Here is a 17,411-nt window from a genome sequence, read left to right as displayed (position 1 = left end):
TTACCTAAGCCAAATATTCCCACCTCTGGATATTCACCAGCTTACCAATGTCTTGATAAAATGCAATGCCCAGAACTGAATCCATTAATCCAGATATGGTCTTTCCAAGGTAGAATATGGTAGAATTTTAACTTCCCTAGTTCCTGGGCACTATGCTTTTCAATATGGCCTAAGTGAATTTATTTTCTTGGCTTCCATATCACATTCCTATTAAAATAAGTCGTCATCAAGCATTTATTGGCACTTTCTATGTGCCAGACAGTGTACTAAGTGCTAGGGAGATAAAGAAAGGCCCTCAAAGTCCCTATTTTAAAGGAACTCACAGTCTAGTGGAGAAGACAATATGTAAACGAATATGTACACACAAGATAAATTGGACATGATAAATAAAGGGTAGGCATTAGTATGAAAGGGGATTGGGAAAGGCTTCTTGCAGAAGGTTAGATTTAGCTGGAACCTGGAAGAAGTCAGGAAAGAAGGGAGAGAGAGATGGAAAGAATTGGAGATTTGGGGCAACAGCTAGTGACAATGTAGGGAATCAGGAAATAGAGTGTTTTATGAGAGGAAAAACAAGGAGGCAAGTGTGCTTACATCCTAGAGTATGTAGAGAGGAAGAATGTATAAGAAGATTGGAAAGGTAGGACAGGGGCAGACTATGCAGGGCTTTAAAAGTTAGAAGATTTTATATTTGATCTTGGAGGTAAGAGGGTACCATTGCAGTTTGTTGAAAAAGGTGGTGGGGCCTGTGTTTTAGAAATATCATTTTGATGGCTGAAAGGAAAAAGGACTGGAGTGAGGTTACACTTGATTCAGGAAGACCAACCCAGAGGCTTGTGCAATAGTCCAGGTCAGTAATATCAAAGTCAAATAGAAGGATTCCTGCTGATTACATATTGACTTAGAAAACCACATATGAACATTATCTATATTCTATTTTATTTTTATTTATTTTGTTGAATATTTCTAAGTTACATTTTAATCTAATTAGGGCTACACTGGGGCCTATAAAACATGTGTTTGACACCTCTGGCTCAGGTGTGAGTTGATCAGGTCTTGGACCACACTGGCGCCATCACAGGAGAAAAAAATGCTGACTGAGAAACTTACATTTTTTAACACGACCAATGTGGGAACTTATTTTGCTGGACTGTGCATATTTGTTATGACAGTTTTCTTTTTCTTGTTCTTGTTCATTTAGGGGGAGGGAGTGAGAAGGAGAGAAAATGAATGCTTGTAAAACTAAGTTTATTAAAAAGCTGGGGGCGGCCAGGTAGCACAGCGAGTAAGAGCACCGGCTCCAGTGTTGAGAAGACCTGGAGATCGAATCCCGGGCTCAGACACTTAGCACCCACCCAGAAACACCTGGTCGTGTAACCTTGAGCAAGTTACTTAACCCCGATTGCTTTAAAAGAAAAAAGCTGAAAGGAAGTTAAATAATTATGGGCCAGCAGAGCTATAATGGGACATTTGGAGAAGAGAAGGTAGGGTTAAAGGAGTGATGAGCTGAATATGGGAAAAGGGCTTTGTACATTTACAGTGAGGAGTTCAGAGTCACTTGTATGGGATGAGTAGAAAGTGAGAAGAGAGACATTTGCTGAGGCCCAACTGCTTTTGGTCTTCCCCTGAGATGCAGCTTCCTAGTAGGTGGAGATATTGTAGCCCCAAAGAGTCCCTGCTCACAACAGATACAGGAAGATATGGAAGATGAGGCAGGAAGCCAGAGTGTCTTTCTTGCTCTGAAGAAGACCTTGGGGCACAGGAGAAGGAAGAGTTGATGTCCAAAGGGCAGCCCAGCACTGGACAAAGTACTGGGGTAGGGTTACATTGGCATGGGAGGCCAAAGTGACACCCACACTTACAGGGCAAGAGAAAGCCAGGGAAGTTGTCAGGAGGCAATGGGTCATATGTGTGAGTACCTGGCACTGGAATTGGCCCTACCAGGGGCCCCTTGGGTCTTGATTACATAAAATTGAAAATTTTTTGCTGTAACAAAATGTATTTAGGATAAGATGGGAAAGGGATAAAAATTTTGGTATCAAATATGTTTAATAAGGGTCCAATATCCAATATATATATATATATATATAAAACCAAACTATATATAAACTTTATATAGATATATTACCAAAAGTCATTCCTTAATAGATAAGTGGTCCAAAACAGAAGAGAACCTCCCAAGACATTAAAATAAGTACCAACTACCCACTTCTGGTGATGTATAAGATTACAAATGGCACTGATGCAAGGAATCTAAAAAGTATAGCCACTGATTAAGGACACAGGTTCTATTTTCCTCATTGTTGCCTATTGAAGGCAAGGGATGTAGAAGACAAAAATAATTTGATAAGTAAACAGTGGAGTAAGAAAGTGCTATCTAAACCAGGAATTTGGACTTCTAGGCCACAGATTAAAATATAAAGATGACAGATTCCTGGCCAGAGAAGGAGAACACCTAACATAGCTCAGAAAGAATATATTTGCTAGGTATCTTGCAAATCAAATCCAAAAGTACTTAAATTCAAAGAGATGGAGGAAGGAGAAGATTACATATGCATATTCCCTAAGTTAGATACCTGGAGTATATGGGGTATTCAGAAAGGCCCAGCCCGTCTGGTGTCCACCTGACTCACCCAACTCTTGCTCATGGCTCCAAGAAGCTGTAACATGAGCAGTGGCCACACCCTGGAAAACCTAGGCTAGACCAGGTTGAGGGTAACCAGCAGGTGTCAAACCTGCTGGTGAGTTCGGGGGATGCCTACCTTAAGCATCTGAAGTCTTCCCGTGGTGAAATGAGTGAATGAGAAGTTTGTTCCAATGGCCATGAAGATGGCTGAAGCAGGCACTATGAGTGCTTAAAGGTCATTGTAGCAGCAAGCACCCCAGCGTCCCCAGGGTGGCTGCCAATACAGGTTCCTAGATCTTCTTTTCTAAAGGAAAGCAACTCAAAATGGGTTAACAATCTTGCTTTAATCAATTAAACATACCATTTACCTAGTTCAGGGGAAAAAGCCAGCACCCCAAACTTCAGAGTAGACAGTTTACAAGCAGAAGTTACAAGAAGACAGAGAAACATTTCAGCAGACAGGCCTCCAACTGTCTGACCATCACCCTGTTTGCCTCAATTCCTTATCCATAAAATGAGCTGAAGAAGGAAATGGCAAACCACTCCAGTATCTTTGCCAAAAAAAAAATGGGGTCATGAAGATTCAATACAACTGAAAAGAATTTAACAACAACAAAAGTTACCTGATAGCTGTCATTTACTAAGTGGTGAGTAATTAGTCACCTTTAAGGTGATAACTAAAGGTACTCTCCCAGTGGTGTCTGTATTTGAACTCAGGATTCTGGGAGGACCCTGACCCCTTCAAGTGAAGGTATTAGTGGCAAGTGCTAAGGCAGGCTGATAAGGGAGTCGTTTTGGGTGATACTGGGAGTATAGAATCATAGTTTTCAAGCCGGAAGGAACTTTAGAGATTATATAATCATTTCATATCAATATATCTAGCACTAGAATGAACCTCAGAATGTATCTCTACTAAACCCCTTATTTTACATATTAAGAAACTGAGGTACAAAGAGAAGGTAAGTGAGCTGGGAAGGTACTAAAGTCCAGGCATTAGGTGTCCAGGGTGGAATTAAAATCTAAGTCTTCTACAAAATTATCACTTTTTGCTAGACTGGAATTCTTACCCTTTTTTGTGTCTTGGATACCTTTGGCAGTTGACCTTGAACTTTTTCTTGGAATAATATTTTAGATGCTTAAAATAAAATATATTAGGGGAGGCCAAGTAGCACAGCGAGTAAGAGCACTGGCTCCAGTGTTGGGATGACCTGGGATCGAATCCAGGCTCAGTTACTTAGCACCACACCCAGAAATAACTGGCTGTGTAACCTTGAGCAAGGTACTTAATCCCAATTGCTTAAAAATAAAATAAAATTTTAAAAAATGAAATATATAAGATTTCAGAGGAAACCAATTATATTGAAATAAAAATGTGATTTTTTTCCCCCATCCAGCTGCATGGACTCCCTGAAATCTATCCCCAGACCCCTTTGGGGGTCCATAACCCCAAGTTAAGAACCCCTGTACTAGACTCTATTGTCTTGATATATCTTTGTGATGCTACTTATACCATGTAATATAGTTTGCTACATATTCCATCTCCACTTAAGGCCAGATCTAAGTCTAATTTAACCAATGTATATCTCATTTTCTACAAAAAATACAAAGAAAGCATTTCGGTCACATTAAAATAAATCATCCCACCAGCCAGGGGTGGGAAATGAGAGGTCTTTCATTTACACTAGAAGTCTTGCTATGACCTCTTCCAATTATCTCATTTTATTTGATGTTTTCTAATAGTTACTGCTAGATATCACACTGTAAGTTACAGCCTCCAGACCTGCTACCAAATCGTGTCTCTGAAAATCATTATTTTCACAACAAGGAAAAAAGTATCTAAAACAGAGACAATACATTAAAAAACTGACATTGTTGGTATTTCTAAGCTCTTTTCAAAGGTGAGTAATTTTAAATGCCTGGTGTATCCTTGAAGCTTGGTTTGGTTTTCTCTTTTTTCTTTTTCAACAGTATATTTGGATTTCCTAGACACTGTATGTTGAACATACACACAACCTTGTGAACTACAAAATGCTTCTTTTAGTCATAAAGTCTCCTGACAAAGTGAATCATGTTTTAACCACGACATAATACAATAACAGTCAATACAACACGATCAGGGAATTTTAGTTGGGAGGGACCTCAATGGCCACCTAGATTACTCCAAGCAAATTTTGGTTTAATGACAAGAAAAAACCGAAAGCTATCCCCAAAAGGGGTGACTTAGGAGATAATTAATTTCTTCCTTCCATTGGAGCTCTTTAAGTAGAGGATAAATGATCACTAGGGAATATCATAGGATTCTTTGGGGAAAGAGTTAGGTTGAATGAGACAGCCACAGAGATTCCTTCTAAGTCTAAAAATTCTGTGAATCTGTGATATTCCTGTGGCCCAGATCCTGACTCATTCCTATTTTAGAATCTCAAAGCTTAAATCAGCCAGGTCAACCATCTTATAATACAGATGAGGAAACTGAAGCCCCAAAAGATAAAACATTTATTTTTCCATAAGATTTGTGCAGCTATATTATTATGAAGAGAACACTGGACCTTGATACTGGGTTTGAATCTCAGCTCTACTACTCCTGCAATAGACTGAAAAATCAAAGATTAATTCTGGTTCAATCAAAGAATGGGTTAAAAAAAGGTCATGGGTGGGGTGGCTAGGTGGCACAGTGAATAGAGCACTGGACCTGGAGTCAGTAGGACCTGAGTTCAAATCTGGCCTCAGACACTTATCATACACACACACACAAACACAAACACATACACAAACGTAAGCTGTGTGACCTTGGGCAAGTCACTTAACCCCAAGTGCCCTCCAAAAAGCCAAAAAAAAGGTCATGGGTGTGTCAAAGCTAAGTCCTCGTTCAAATACATGCATATTTTTATTTAAAAATTCCATTAACTCAACAAGAGAAAATTTCTTCCCTTTTTGTTTTATTTTTTCCTGAATCATCCTACCTGGATTTTGTGTAACAGCTTTTCCTCACATCTATATTAGACTCTTTCATATTCATAATGTCTCTCTAGAGATTATACTCATGTCATTGGGTCTGCTACATGACTTCCAAATGGGAACTCTTTAATGGAGAAATCTATGCTTTGGACACAGACTTAGTATGCTAGGACTTCTTTTGGTAGAAGTTGCCATTATGTTAAATACACGGATATTTTATTTACGAATAAATTAGCATGGGCAGAGTCAGAGTCAAGATGGTGGAGCATCAAGAAGCAGGAATAAATTGGCGTGGGCGGAGTCAGGATGGGGAGTACAAGTGGTAATAAATTAGCGTGGGTGGAGTTGAAGCAGGAATAAATTGGCATGGGTGGAGTCAAGATGGCGGGCGAAGTCAAGATGGCGGGAATAAATCAGCATGGGCGGAGTCAAGATGGTGAGTAGAAGCGGGAATAAATTAGCATCTCCTTATATAAAAGCAGGATTTGGAGCAGCCAGGTGTCTCAGTGGATAAAGAAGGATTTTAATTTGCTGATTTGATATGCTTTCATGAGGTTATTTCATTTTTTTTTTTGCATCCAGAGAAGTGATACAGAACAACTGAGGCAAAAACCTCCCAGAATGTTTTGTTTTCCTGAGCTCCCTTTGCCTTCACTAAAGAATATGTGTTTGCAGAACCATGTTATTATGATGTACAAAGTTTAGGCCATCCACTCAAGTGACTTCTCAAGAATATTTCCTGCTTAAGCATTAGTATGTTTTTCTATGCCCATAAAAAATCCAGATATGCAAGAATACAAGATTATCAGCAGAACACTAGATAACCAAAAAGTCAAGAGAAGGATAGGCTTAATTTTTTTTTTGGAAGGAGAAAGGCAAGGCAATTGGGATTAAGTGACTTGCCCAAGGTCATACAACTAGTAAGTATGTCAAGTGTCTGAGGCTGGATTTGAACTCAGGTCCTCCTCCAGACTCCAGGGCCAGTGCTCTGTTCACTGCTCCATCTAACTGCCCCTAGGTTTAGATTCTTTTTCCTAACCCCTGCAGCCCAACAAAGGTCAGCATCTTGGCAAAAGTTCATTGATGTCAAAGTATCCAGTAACATAGGGCAGTCATCCAGGAAAACCTACTTCCTAATGTAATGTAATGCCAAAAGAAGGCAACTTCCCAGGTTCAAAATACCAGCATAGGTGCTCTCTATTTTATTCAGTAACAAACCCAGAACAGAGAAGATCAAAACATGACATCATTCAAAATACAGTATTTACTAAGTATGATTAAATAATCTCCAAGTACTACCCCACCCCAGGATCTTCCAATCATTCAATCAATTACAAAGTCTCTGTTCTAAATACTTCTCCACCCCTAGGCTATACCTTAATTAAGTCCACCACAAAGCCCCTCTTCTCAAATGGAGATTAGTTTCCAAACATAAGTAAAATACATTCATTTGCTCAACCATAGAACACAAAAAGGTCAAAAGTTCCCCACCCCTGGATCACAATTGAATCTACCCCAGAGTTACATCAAGTTTAAACACAGCACTTAATACCCAAATGGAGGTCTTTTCTTCATCTTGACACGAGGCAAGTTCTCAGCAATCTTAGTTCCTGGGGAGACAAGGCTTAGCAAGGCCATAAGATACATTGCCAGTCCCTTCATGAATTTATCCTCTGTCTGTAGAACAGTCCTAGAACCCCTGAACACATTAGCAAAGCCCTCTCCCAGGATTTCTGTAAACATACAACAAGAAAATCCTTCTTCAGGGCTTCTGAACCAACAGAAAGGCTCCCAGACCCCTGCAACAACAGCACTGTCCTTCACCAGTGGACAGTATTCATTCTGTCTGCTGGACAGTCTCCAGACCCCTGCAACAACAGTACTGTCCCTCACCAGTGGACAGTATTCACTCTCTGTCTGCAGGACAGTCTCAGGCCTTCTTAATCAAATACCAGGTTCCAGGACTTCTTCAACAGGACAGTCTTTCACCAGTGGACAAATCTGGCAAAATAACATCAAAACAGACAGACAAAGTACCAGCAAAACAGCCATGTCTCCTCAGTCCTTGGCAGCTCAGGGGGCAGGTCTCAAAAGTCCAGGGCAATTCAAAGCGGCCACCAGCAATTCTCTTAGTCTCTCTCTCTCCACGAGGTGCTGCTTCCAAAAAAGATCTTCCGCCTCTCTCTAGTGTCTCTCCAAATCTACATCACCAGCTCCTCCCAGTTCAGGACTTTCTTTTCACATCAACAAGCCCATCCCACAGGTGGGATTAACAAACTCTGGGTTTTAACACAATCAATTTGAAAACCAAGCCAATACAGGGGAATCTTTAATTGCCATTACTATCACACCTAGGTAGCCCAGATTACCAGCCAGACTTACTAAATTTGATGCAGAATTAACTTTTTCTTACAAAATCCTTTATCAATGTGTTTTTTTTTTACTTTTTCTATCATTTCATGGTAATGTCCTTTTCTAAATGAACCCTCCACTAGAACAAAGCAGTAGAGTTCATCAAAACAAACCAATGTGTTGGCTATGTTTGGCAATGAATATCACATCCCACTCCTGTAACCCCCCCACCTCTCTGCCAAGAGGAGAGAGCAATGCCTCATCATCATTGTTAATATATTAACTCACATTTATATAGAACTTCATAATTTACAAAGTGCTTTCATCACTATAAGCCTATGAAATAGAATGTGAATATTAATACCCCCATTTTACAGAAGGGGAAACTGAGACTGGTAGCACTAGAATCAAAAGTTGAACCCAGCTCACAAACTCCAAGCCCAGTACTCAAAGGATCATAGCTTTGAGCTCAAAGGCATGTTAGAAGGCATCCACCCCAATTTCTTATTTTACAGAGGAGAAAAATGAGGTCCAGAGATATGAAATGACTCAGTAGGAAGTTGCAGAGATAGGATTTGAACTCAGGTCCCCTGATTTCCTATCCAGTGCTCCTTCTGCTATAACATATTGCCTTTTTTGAAGGGTAAAACATAATACATACATACATATATATTCACATACACACATTACATAAGAATATACATAAATGCACTTGTTGGTTCAGTTGATTCAGCTGTGTCTGATTCTTTGTGACCCTTTGGACCATCCTGCCCATGGGGGTTTCTTGACAAAGATACCAGAGTGATTTCCCATTTCCTTCTCCAGTGGACTAAGGCAAACAGAGGTGAAGGGACTTGCCCAGGGTCATACAGCTAGCAAGTATCTGAGGCTGGGTTTGAAGTCTGGTCTTATTGATTCTGGGCCTGAGCCACTTAACTATCTACTCCATTTAATAAGGGTCAACAGTATGATATGGCAGAGACAGCTAGCAGGATCTCAGATTGTATTACTAGAAGTACAGTATCCAGGACTAAGAAGCTGATAACCTGTAATGGGAATTTAAGATCTTCCCTGCCCCTTGGCCCTTTGATAGGCTTAAGTGACTCTGAGAACCTTCCCTGATTTGAAAATATACTCTGCCACCTAATAGGCTGAATGTGCTCACCTGGAGCCTGTGTCGGGAGGCTTGTTTTTCAGGAACACCCACACCTTGTTACTTTGTGATTGGGCAGTGGGTCAAGAGGCTTGTGACATTCTCTGACCCAGGAGAAGGCTGTATATATATATATGTATATATATATATATATGTGTGTGTGTGTGTGTGTGTGTGTGTATGTGTATATATATATATACACCCTGATGTGAGGTTTTGCTGTGGGGCTCACTTTGGGAAGAGTTATGTGATGTGTCCAGATGAGACTCTGGGGCTTCCCCTGATTGATTCCCCTGGCTTTGAAAACGCAGATGTTGATGCTTCCCTCTCTGGTAACTGACTAAGTATGGATGTAATGGTTAGACAGCTGGAAGCCCTGTCTGCTGAATTGTGTTATTTTCTTTTGTAACTTCTGTTTGTATACTCTCAAGTTCAGGGTGCTGACTTTTTTCTCTGAACTAGGTAAATGATATGTGTTTGATTGATTAAAGTAAGATTTTTAACCCTTTTTTGAGTTGCTTTCCTTTAGAAAAGCAGATCTAAGAACCTGTGCTAGCAGCCATCCTGGGTATGTTAGGGTGCTTGCTGCTACATAACCCCACTGCCCTCTTATTTCAATGTACCACATTTGACGAAGGCCATTACTAAGCAAAGCCATTACCAAGCTAGGTGGCACTTCAGTGGACAGAGTACTGGGCTTGGAATCAGGAAGTCTCATCTTCCTGAGTTCAAATCCAGCCTCATATACTTACTTGCTGTGCGACACTGGGCAAGTAACTTAACTACTGTCAGCCTCAGTTTCCCCAATTGTAAAATGAGGTAGAAAAGGAAATAGCAAATCACTCCAGTATCTTTGCCAAGAAAACCCCAAATGGGGTTATAAAGAGTCAGACACAACTGAACAATAACAACAACATTACTAAGCTGAAGAATGTGCAGAGGAGGGCAACCTTGTGATTGTGTCATGTGAGGATCACTTGAAGGAACTTGGGATGCTTAGGCTGGAGCGTAAGAGTTAAGAAGAGTCTACCAAAATAGTTACCGCTATAGCACACTGCTTCTCATCTCTAATATGGAGATGCCCTAGAGACAGATCCTTTAGAGCCCCCCACTTCTCCCTTCTTGATAGAGATTTTGAGGAAGGTAGTAGGTACCTAATAAATGTTGATTGTTCATTGATTCACACCCCACTATGTATTCTGTGATCCAGTCACACTGGCCTCCCGGCTGTTCCACAAACAAAACATTCCACTTCTCCTTGATTCTCAGCATTCTCTCTGGCCATTCTCTGGCCATCGCCCATGCCTGGAATGCTCTCTCTCTTGCTCCCTGGCTTCCTTCAAGTCCTAGTTTAAATCCCATCCTCTATAGGAAGCCTTTCCTGATTTGCCCTTAATTCTAACACTTTCTCTCTGTTGAGTCTTTCTGATTTATCCTTTATATAGCTTCTTTGTACACAGTTGTCTGCATCTTGTTTCCCCATCTAGACCGTGAGCTCCTTGAAAGCTGGGACTATCTTTTGCCCCAGCCCTTAGCACACTGCCTGGCACATAGTTGTGCTTAATAAATGTTTGTTGAATGATTGATTGCTGGTGCCTTATTTTTTGCCCCTTCATTACTTGATTGCTACTATATTAAATTTTCCAATAAGCATGAACAGGTTAAAGAAAAAAGAAATATTTGAAGTTTGAAGAGAGCAGTTGCTTAGTAGATAATGACAAATGTTTGAAAAAGTCCATCATCCTACTATAATTTATGAAGAATATAATTTCAGCTAGCAGTTTAAGTAGCAAACTCCCCACACATTATTCTTGGTCTTCTTTTTTAAGAGGATTATGATCTTGCTTGTCTCCCACCATGTAAAACTTTTTTAAATTATGTACATTAGACTTCATTATGTTTTGAATGGGCTATTTAAAATACCTGCCAGCAGAGCTTAAGAAAACACTCAGATAGGAGTCAGAGTCAAGACGCTGAGTAGGAAGGTAAATGCGTGAAAATTTTGTCACACAGTGTAGTATAGATTCACTCTTATGCCTACTCAAATCATCTCCTCCTGTTAAAGTCACAGAATCATAGATGGAGAGAGCTAGGAGGGACATAAGAGGTCACAAAGTCTATTACCCTCTTTTTACAGAGGAGGAAACTGAGACCCAGGGAGGGGAAGTACTTTACTCAAGGTTGTACAGATAAGTGCCAGAACTGGAATCCAGGTCCTCTTGATTCCAAATCCTGAACACCTCCTACTATACTACACTGCCTATCATTTTTCCTGAAAACATGGAAAGTCTTAAATATGACTGTTAACTTTGCTTAACTTCCAGCCTCACATCTCTAGCTGTCTATTGGACATCTTGGACTGGTTGTCCCATAGACATCTGAAACTTAGTGTGTCCAAAAAATTGAGGTCATTCTCTTTCCCTCCAAACCCTCCCTTCTTCCTAACTTCCCTATTACTGTTGTTGGTCTTTTTTGTTTTCTTTTTTTTGTTTGTTTTTTTAAAGCAATCGGGGTTAAGTAGCTTGCTCAAGGTTACATGGCCAGTTATTTTTGTGTGGGTGCCGAGAATCTGAGGCTGGAACCGATCCCAGGTCTCCCGACTCCAGGGCCAATGCTCTTACTCACTGTGCCACCTGGCCTCCCCTGGTCTTTTGTTTTCTAAGAGGACTGATGATATCCCAGGTGATGTCTTTGACTTGCTTGTGAATTGTATTTAAGTGGGGCAGTGCTGTGCAAAGTCATCAACCTTGTTCTCTCTTTCCAGAATCATCAAAGTCCAGTGGAAGACCAAAAGTCAAGTACCACCATCCTCTTAATCACCCGGGTTAGCAACCTAGGTGTCATATTCAAATCCAAGTCCCATTGATTTTACCTTCTGTACTCTCAAATTTTCATCCACATGGTGCAGACCCTTGTCACCTCCCATCTGGATTAGTGCAGTAGTCTTTTAGTTGATCTGTCTGCCTCCCACTTCCCCTGTCCATCCTCCATTCAGCTATCAAAGTGATCTTTCCAAAGTACAGGTCTCCATATCACGACCCCCCCCCCCATTCACTGAGCTCCAGCTTTTCCCTATTATCTTCAGGATCAAATATAAATCCCTCTGTTTGGTGGTCAAAGCCCTTCATAATCTGGCCCCTTCCTACATTTTTAGACTTTCTCACACCTTCTTCCCCTCCATATACCAATTCTGCATTTCCATTGGCCAGCCCTCCCCCATCCCTGTCACTCTCCTTCTTCATCTCCACCTCCTTCAAGTCCCAGCTTTCCTCTCTGTTAATTATATCCCACCTGTTGTATACATATTCTGTTTGTACACAGTTGTTTGCACTGTTGTCTCCCCAATGGACTGTGAGCTCCTTGAGAGCAGTGACTTTCTCTTGCCTTTCTCCGAAATCCAATCCTTAGCAAAGCAGAGTCCGGCACAGAGTAGGGGCTTAAGGAAAATTTGTTGTCTTGACTTGTTGACTTGATAAAAAGAAATCATTTGAAACTTGGGAATATCACTGCTATGAGAATTTTTTCCTTTCTCTAAGTATTAGTTTAAAATATACTAAAGCCTTGCTTTGAAAAAATCTCATAAACAGAAAATTGAGCTTATAAAATAGATGTATCAAGCAGTGATTTTTCACATAACAGAAGGATTCTTTACAAAAGGAATCACCATGGAGTCCCATTACAAAGCCTGCTTCCCTACTGCATTCATACCATCTGATTTATCTTTATATAGCCCTTTAAAGTAGGCAAGGATATAGAATATATACACACACACACACGAATGCACATATATGTGTATGTATATGTATATACATGTATGTAATCTTTCATCTGAGCCTCACAATAACTCTATGAAATAGGTATTACAGATGTTAGCCCCAACTTACAAAGGGAGAAACTGAGGCACAGAGAGATTTCAATGACCTGCCTGTAATCAAATAGTTAACAAGCATTTATTAAGTGCTTACAATGGGTTACACTGTGTTAGGTTCTGGGAATCCAGAGATAAAAATGAAATAGTCCCTGCTCGAATTGAGTTTACATTCTACTGTGAGAGGCCTATATAAATAAAATACAAGGTAATTCTGCCCTTCTTTGAAGTGGAAGGGGACTATGAAAGTGGGACATTGCATTTCACTGGTAAACACAAAATATTAAAGAGCTAGGGGAATGACTCAAGCATTTTGGGTATATTATCTATGGAATATTTATAAGAAGAGAAGAAACAAGATAAAAAGAGTGAGAAGGCATGGAGAGAGACAAGGATCCATGCTGCTGAAATCGTGGATTGTACAAACACTGCTCAAAAGCAGTTGATGGCTCCCTATTGTTTACCAAGTAATATACCAACATCTAAGTCTAGTATTCAAGATCTCCCAGAGTCTGGAACTACCTGACATTTCCAGCTTTCTTGTACTATTCCCCTCCGTGTTTTGTATGCTCCAGCCAAACTGGACTATTTGGCATCTTCCACAGACTCTGTGTCTTTGTTCTGTGCTGTTCCCTCTAATGACCCACCATCCCTCACTGACTGATAAAGTGCTATGCATCTGTTAAGGTATTGCTCAAAGGCAACCTCCTTCATGGGACCTTTCCTGATCCTTCTGGTCAATAATGTTCCTTCCATCCTTAACCCTCAGATGGAACTTCATATCTTTTATTGATTTATGTCTTAATTTGTTGTAGTGCCAGAGGCAGGATCTGACCTCTATTTAAATACAGAGGCAGTATGGTGAGGTAGTAATTGGGGCAAGAGTCAAGGATGGTATAGGGATAGAGACTCTATGTGTGATTTTAGTGGTTATAAGGAACTCCTTCTACCATGCAGATAGGCACGTTCTCTAGGACTTGGAAGTCTTGGAGAATTGCCTAGAGTAGAGATGTCAAACATGCTGCTGAAGAGCCATATACTCCAAAGGGGAAGGAACCAGATTAAAATGTATTTGGGTAATATTAAACAAAATAAATAAAAATACAATAAAATATAGATAACATGACATTTTAAAATGTTTTTAAGCACCCTCTCCCTTGCAGGGATCCTTATGTTCTGATTATCAGCCCCAGCTGAGTGTGACACCATTGACTGGAAGCACTGAGGCCAAATCACAGATAGTGACTTGCCCAGGGTTATCTAGTCAATATATGACCAAGATGGCACTTGAACCTGTCTTTATAGAGAATTCTGTCTATTACACCATGTTACCTCTCAGGAAGTCAGAAAGAATTGGCTTCAAATCCTGCTTCACGTATATAGATATACTAGTGATCTAACCCTGGGCAAGTTCACTCTCTGTGCCTCAGTTTCCTCAATTGTAAAATGGAGAGATTAGATTTGATGGCTCCTATAGTTCCTTTCATGGGGGCAGCCAGGTTGCACTATAGTGGACAGAGTGCAGGGCCTGGAATCAAGAAGACCTGAGTACAAATTTGGCCTCATATATTTATTAGCAGTGTGATCTTTTGCAAGTCACTTCACTGCTTGCCTCAGTTTCCTCATCTGTAAAATGAGCTGGAGAAGGAAATGACAAACCCCTCCAGTATCTCTGCCAAGAAAACCCCAAATGGGGTCACAGAGAGTCAGCCACAACTGAAATGACTGAACAATAACAACAAAAGTTATCAGCTAGCTTTTGTTTGCTAAATAGTGAGAAACTAGTCTTCTTTAGGATTGGAAGTCAAGTCTTCCTGAGCCCAGAAGCAGCTAGGTGGCTTAGTGAATAGAGCACTGGGCTTGGAGGCAGGAAGACCTCAATTCAAATCTTTCCTCAGACACTTAATAGCTATGTGGCCCTGGGTAAGTCACTTAAACCTCTGTTTGCCTTAATCCACTGGAGAAGGAAATGGCAAGCCACTCTGGTATGTTTGCCAAGAAAATCCCATAGACGATATGGTCCATGGGTCAGGAAGAGCTGGATGTCACTTAACAAGAACAATTCACTTCAACTCTAAAGCAATGATCCCTTTAGTAGAGTTTATGTTCCGTAAAGGCAGGGACCACATGTAATGTACAATAATATATAATATAATCTTTGGACCTTCCCAAATACCTAGCATTAGACTTCACACCTAGTTCATTGAATTGAATTATATCACAAAGACATGTTAAGTTTATCTTCTTTCAGGTCTATCCCTTTCAAAGTGGCCTGATAGCTGTCCCTTCTGCCTAAGTGCTTTTGTATACATGCTGTTCCTTAGGCCTGGAATGTTCTTCCTCTTCTCTTCCCATCAAAGAACTTCCTAGTTCCTTCAAAGCTTAACTCAGGTGCTATTTCCTACCAAGGACTTTTCCTGATCCTCCCTAATAATTCACATTTTCTCTTTCTTGAAAATTCTTAGTATCACCCTATATGTAGAGGGTGTCCCAAAATTCTTGGTGCAATTAAATGGGTTAAATTAATGGGTTAAGACTGCACTAAGACTTTTGGGACACCCTGTGCTTTGTCTTTATCAATCAATCAACATTTATTAAGCTCCTTTGATCTACCTGGCACTGTGCTAAGTGCTGAGGATACAAAAAGAGGCAAAATATAGTACTTGTCCTCAAGGAGCTTAGAATTTAATGGTGGACACAACAGGTTCTGGCTCCTCTCCCATATACACCAATGAGTAAGCTCCTTGTGGGCAGGGACAATTTTGTTTTTCTTTTTTGTACCTCCAGTGCCTAACATAGTATCTTCTGGTCCCTAGCAAATGCTTAATAAGTGTTTGTTTAATTGAATTGAGCCAAAAATTGCTAAAGTAGCAAAATAAAAATGATTGTGTCTTTTCCTTTTTACAATAGAATTCTCTGCTTCTTTTGCTCCCACCTGCAACACATTTTGTGAATTTGGAAAAATACTCAGAAAAATGTGACCTGGTTTACAGATGACTAGAAATGTTTGCTGTGTGGCTGGAGCCCGATTCAGAACTGTTACTTACCTATTGCTTAAGAGGAAAGCTTCCAGGTTATCTCAAATTACATTAGAAAGAGCTTAGGAAGCCAGACTGCCTCTAATCAGTTTGCAACCTCTTTGTGGAGGGACAATCAACTGTGGTTGTTGGTTTATTGATTTACATCTTACCCTAAATGGCCTTTGTTGAAAGGTAAATTAAAAACATGCTATGAGGCAATTAGACTCAGCTTATTCTACCCAGAGGTATTAAATGCTGCAACCAGATCTCCTAATCGAGGGTGTTCTGGAGGAGCACTTTACTAACCTTGAGGCTTAGCGAGAAAAAGTCAGTCACCAAATCTCTCATTTGCCTTCTTTTCCAGACTCTCCCTTTTGTGGCAGTCACTTCTTGGACCTAAGAGTAGAGACAGCAATAATAATTCTCGTCTATTTCCATAGGCAAAGCTTTCCTTTTGCCATCCCTGGGAGATAATTGGTGCATTTATCATTATTCCCATTTTATAGATGGAAAGATTCTATTTCGTGCTAGACAGTGTTAGGCTCTGGACATACAGAGATTAAATGGCTTACCCAGGGTCACACAGCCAGCAAATATCTGAAACAAGTCTCAAATTTGGGTCTCTGGATTCCCAGTCCATCAGGGCCTCCCATTACCCCTCACTGCATCTCTTCTGCAGTTGCTTGCTGCAACCTTCGTGGGTGTCCAGAAGTTTATGTTGGGAAGGAGAGGACAGTACACATTTTGACCATGGGTTATTACTGCCAGGGCACTGAACAGACATCTGAGGACATCAGTGAGCCGGTTTGGGGGTTTGGAAGCAGAGAATCTTGTCATTCAATCATTCAACCTGTTATACACCAAAAAACAAAACAAAACAAAAAAACAAACCCACCAGCAAATCTAATTTATGATACTGTCCAAGTCACCTGTCGGTGATGCATGAGGTAATTTCTTGCACCACTGTAGATGTCACTGGACCTATCACTTGTGGAGGTACCCCTGAGATTAACATGTCTGTTTTCTGTGAGTTACCTTGCCAGGTGGATGAACTGAACACAGAGTAAGCCTGCTGAAGGAGTCAATCAGGAGCCAGCAGTGAGCCAAAGTCTTGCTCACTCCCAGACTCCTCTGCTGTTTGCTGGCTGCCGTTGCTGAGTTGTGCCCCCTCCCAAACTGGCCCAAACCAGCCTTGCGGTCAGCTGTTCCTGCAAAACATCCTGCTTCTATGTCTACCTGTTCCTGGGAAAGATTGTCCATTCTTTTTCTCAGCCTTCCATTTGTGGTTTTCAATCATAAACCTCTCCTGCCTCTGCTAAGTTGTGGCCTCCTTTGTACCTTGCACTGGGTGCCTTGGCACCAGTGTCTGATTTTCATCCTAATAAAACTTTTCTGCTTTTGACTCAGCTTGGACTCCTCTGCATTTTGAAGGGTGAGCTT

This window comes from Petaurus breviceps, unplaced genomic scaffold (assembly GCF_028583685.1).
Source record: "Petaurus breviceps papuanus isolate PSGF00001 unplaced genomic scaffold, PetGlider_PUasm1.0 90881, whole genome shotgun sequence".
In the NCBI taxonomy this organism is placed as follows: Eukaryota; Metazoa; Chordata; class Mammalia; order Diprotodontia; family Petauridae; genus Petaurus; species Petaurus breviceps.
This window is presented reverse-complemented; position numbering follows the sequence as displayed.